Below are 4,718 nucleotides of genomic sequence, written 5' to 3'. Positions count from 1 at the left end.
TGAGTTTTGGAAGTACTGGATCAAACAAGCGAGAAGACATAAAAAGCACTCCTTCGCAATTGTTAATACAATCACGCTCAGTAGCAACTTAACGATTATTAACCCATTAAGTCCCAAATTAATTTTTTTTAAATTGAATTTTTTATTCCTTAATTATACTGTACATAGTGTATGAACCACAATAAGTACAAAAATAGCCAAAGAATATTTATACATCCTGATATAATGGCCATCCTCAAAATAGGGCACTGGGATCTAACAGTATCGTATACCATACTAAACTGTATTCAAGTCTTAACTATTTATTTCTTGTGAAATGGTACAAAACACTTCACACACAGTGTTACACGGATTTTAACACAATATGTTTTTGGTTTCCCGTTGCATTTAGCTCTTACACATCTTCTTTGCATGCTTCTTTTGTCAATCATATGACCAATTCCATCAAACCTGATGTCTGGTATCACTCTCAACTGACTTGATGGGCATTCCTTTGGACTTCCAATATTCGGACTTCTAGTGTCCAATTTCAGGTATGTAACTGTAACAGTACGTCTGAAATCCAGTGAATCCTGTGCATTTTTCCCATGTACTAGTCTGTAGAAGAGTCAGGCATTTACGAGGACGATTTCCAGCAAACGTGTAATAGGACCCAGTACCATTTTTTCCCTCTAATTACCGTCGCATATTTTCCAACTAACCAGTCATAGTGGTCAACACCTCCCATAGACGCGTTATACGACTTCAAAACGGCAGGTTGTAGCACTTGTGTTTTCTTACTTGTTTGTCTACTGTACCAAAGGTTCAACTTGGTCAAAATTTGTACGAATTGTAACGCATCTGTTGTCGTGCCATCGAACAAATAAGACGTCACCATTTCTGTCGAACTGGTAGTCATAGTTTCCTCGAACTGTCTTTTTAAGTTCGTAGCTGCTCAGTAGTGGACAGTCACCAAATCGATTCTGTCTGACAGCCACAGTTGCTCGAAAACCCAAATTTCTCAGATGAATCAGAAGATCTCTACTAATGAAGAAATCGTCAAAGTACACACAATGATTCTCGGGTTTTTCAATGCAGTCCAACATGTTTAGGACTACTCTTGGTCCCAACAGTACGTCATCCCTTGCCATATCTTCTGGATCCTTTCCACAGTATAAATCAATTTTGAAACAGTAGCCACTTGCTCCACAAAGAGACCACAACTAAATAGCCAAATCTAATTACATATATAAGAGGGGTCGTTACTTACCTCAGCAACAAAATCTAGTAAAATTACCACGTTCTGAAAAGAAAATACATCAGCAGTAGCAGAGTTTCATATTCGAACGTGCAGCAATACAAATAACTGAAATGACAACACTAAGTCCCAGTGTCCTATTTCGAGTACACCAAATTTTAAAACAATGGAAAACAATGAATATAACCCAATTGAGCTAACAATGCAAGTATTTTAAAAAACACATTGTTCACTATAAATAATAGCAAAAAGATCTATGCCACATATTTCAAATATTACTAAATTGTCGATAAAGTAAATACCTGTAATATACGAAAAGTGTGCCTTAGTATTCAATAATCAATTAATGGCAGGATTTATTGCTATTAATTTCCTGTAAGCATACATTTGTTACAAAAAGCATCAACAAATGATGTAGAACAGTAATAGTTGCAAATTAATAATTTATTGTGTATTTATAAATAAATATGTGCTCTGTCCCCAAAATAGGACACTGATACTTAATGGGTTAATATTAACGAATAGAATCTATGATACACCGTCGGACTTTCAGAAGAATATTCCTCGACATAGTCTTGTAGATTGCAAGAGACGGGAAACGCGAGGACTGCCGCACAACCAGCCTATTGACTGATGCATCCAAGTTTCTGAGAGGAGTATTAAATAGAAGAACTGGGAAAAACACTGCGCTACGTTGAATGACGATACTTACGACTTTGTGAAAGGTAAATCCACTAGAAAGAAGGTTGCTACATTGTTTTTGATGATGCAGAGCATAGATAAGAAAAATGTGTTCATTTTTGTAGGATTTCTCGGCCTAGAAGGAGCATTCGACTACTGGTGCAAGATGTTTGAAATTTTCTGAATAATAGGAAAAAGCTGTAGTGGAAGACCAGTAATACACACCATGGACAAGAACTAAGAAGAAATAATAAGATGTAAGATGCTGGGAGATGTGGTGATACTGTGCCGTCCGACAGTAAAGTTTCGCAAACTACATGGTACACTGAAGAGCCAAAGCATTATGACCATCTGCTTCATAGCTTGTTTGTGCGCCTCGCCTTTGGAACGAAACACATCACTGATAATGCGTATCAAGGATCCGACAGTTCCTAAGTATACATTAAATGTATTCGCAATGTCGAATAATGATAACGATCAGCTGTAGAGTGCAACGACGACAGTGAAAGTTTTGCCGGGCGGGGACTCGAACTCTGATTCTTTGGTTATCTCGAGCGGTCGCCATACCACATGGATATGGCTATCCGTGTACGACTCAGGACCAGAGCCAAACTTCCAATAGTCCTTACCCATGCATCCACAACTCGTACGTCCATTACGTATAATCCCGTACTAGTCAGGCGTTGTACTGGTAGCTTACTTGTCAGGTATCGGCAGGGAAATACGAAATTGCAGTGCCTGAGTTATTTTGATTACAACACAAAGTTCCTTTGAGTTTGTCCAAAGGAATTTTGTATCGTAATCAGAATAACACAGGCACTGCAATTTCATAGTTTGTTGGTAGATTTGTGGAGGCATGTGGCATTAGATGTCTACGCACAACTCATGTAATTCGCGTAAATAACGGGCCGCTGATTTACGTACACGGTGATGGCACCCGATAGTGACCCAGGAAACCGGGTTTACATCAGGCGAATCTGGTCGCCGACACATCAACGTCAATGTGCCTCATACCACTGTAGCACGATTCTCTCTCCGAGGCATGGACACTTATACTGCTGAAAAATTACATGGCCTTCGGGAAAGACATCATGCATGAAGAGATGCAGATGTTTCGCAGCTGTTGCCTGTCTTCGATTACTACTACAGACACCATGCAAGCTCAGGTGAATGTCTCCCACAGCGTAATACAGCTCCCCCCAGCCTGCGTCCGTGGCGCGCTGCACGTTCCGAGTCGCTGTTCATCTCGATGACGGCGTTTGGGGAGACGACCATCCACCTACTGTAACAAAAATGTTATTCATCCGAAGAATCGACATCTTTCCATTGATCGACGATCGAATTTCGATGGTTCCGTGACCACTGCAATAGTAACTGGCGATGTCGTTGGGCCAGCTTGTGACACGTAGTGGTGGTGAACATGTATTGGTGGTCTGCTGCAGAGCTCCGTGTTCAGCAATGTACGATGGACAGTGTGCTGCGAAACACTTGTACGTGCAACAGCACTGTGCTATTTCGGCAGAGTTGCCACAGACTACCATCTGTCCCAATCCACAGAGCAAACAAGTCTCAGAACCCCACCTTCTGTCAAGGGTCGTGGACGTCCAACCACTTAGCGTCATGTGGTAGTTTCACTGTGCTTCTGCCTCTTTCTGCAGATGCTCACGACAGCAGCACGTGAACTTTCGACCAGCTACGCCGTTTCCGAGATACTCGTTCACAGGTTCTGCTTAACAATAACCTGCTTTTTTTTTCCAAGTCGCTTATCTCAATGTATTTCCCCGTCTGCAGCCCACATCTTCCCTACGGTGACCCTTGTCCGTGTCTGCTCCGCTTACATTCTTTTGTTACGGCGTCACGTGCCTGCAACGCCACCAGGCGGCATCCAACGCCGCAGTGGGGCGAGGTCATAATGTTTTGACTTATGAGTGTATTCGCTATGGAATACGAAAACGTGTAGAGATGGATGCGCTGTAAATGGTTAAAGACTAGTGTTCGTTTATGCAATGTTATTAAAGAATTAAAAATATATAGTTGCAGAAAATGAGTTTTATTTAACTGCCATTCCATGGTACGTGCATTTATAATTACTTTAACTCTCTTGGAGATTGCCAACGGCCTTGCCGCAGTGGTAACACCGGTTTCCTTCTGATCACCAAAGTTAAGCGCTGTCGGGCTGGGTTAGCACTTGGATGGGTGACCATCCGATCTGCCGAGTGCTGTTGGCCAGCGGGGTCCACTCAGCTCTTGTGAGGCAAATTGAGGAGCTATTTGTTTGTGCTGACCACATGCTCTTCCATGTCCGCATACAGTGACGCCTGTGGGCTGAGGATGACAAGGCTGCCAGTCGGTACCGTTGGGCCTTCATGGCCTGTTCGGTAGGAGTTTCGAGTTCCTCTTGGAGATAGTCTTTTTTCTTGTGGTCTATACTTATCACGCCGGTTTGAACTACCATAAGAGACGGAATATTTTCTGATTGAGAGCGTATTTGTAACTCCTTAGTAACGCTGCGTAACTGAACTGTGGTTTTTAACTTATTATGGCTAGTATGTTTCATACGCGTTTTCGTATTTGATCTGGTAGGAAGCGGTTGAGGGGAATGTTGTGGTGTTTGGCACAGTAAATCCAAAAACATAATTTAACACCCTTATTTCAAACGTGAAAGTACAATTGACATGTTTAATCAAGATGCAAAATTAAAACAGTTACTATATGAGCTGTACCAATATTGAAGTCTGTACGCAAAATATTTGGAGGGGTTTACAAGTTCCGGACTCTGCTCATCACTGGCTGACTGCGA

The 4,718-nt window shown here is 41.8% G+C and overlaps 1 pseudogene; it reads left to right on the top strand.

The window, feature by feature from the left end:
• Positions 1-4,028: 4,028 nt before the first annotated feature.
• Positions 4,029-4,146, top strand: LOC124709519 (annotated as a pseudogene).
• The last annotated feature ends 572 nt before the right edge of the window (positions 4,147-4,718 follow it).

Source organism: Schistocerca piceifrons, chromosome 7, assembly GCF_021461385.2.
Source record: "Schistocerca piceifrons isolate TAMUIC-IGC-003096 chromosome 7, iqSchPice1.1, whole genome shotgun sequence".
NCBI classification, from domain to species: Eukaryota; Metazoa; Arthropoda; class Insecta; order Orthoptera; family Acrididae; genus Schistocerca; species Schistocerca piceifrons.
Note: the sequence above shows the minus strand (reverse complement) of the source record. Positions and strands in the feature narration are given on the sequence as shown.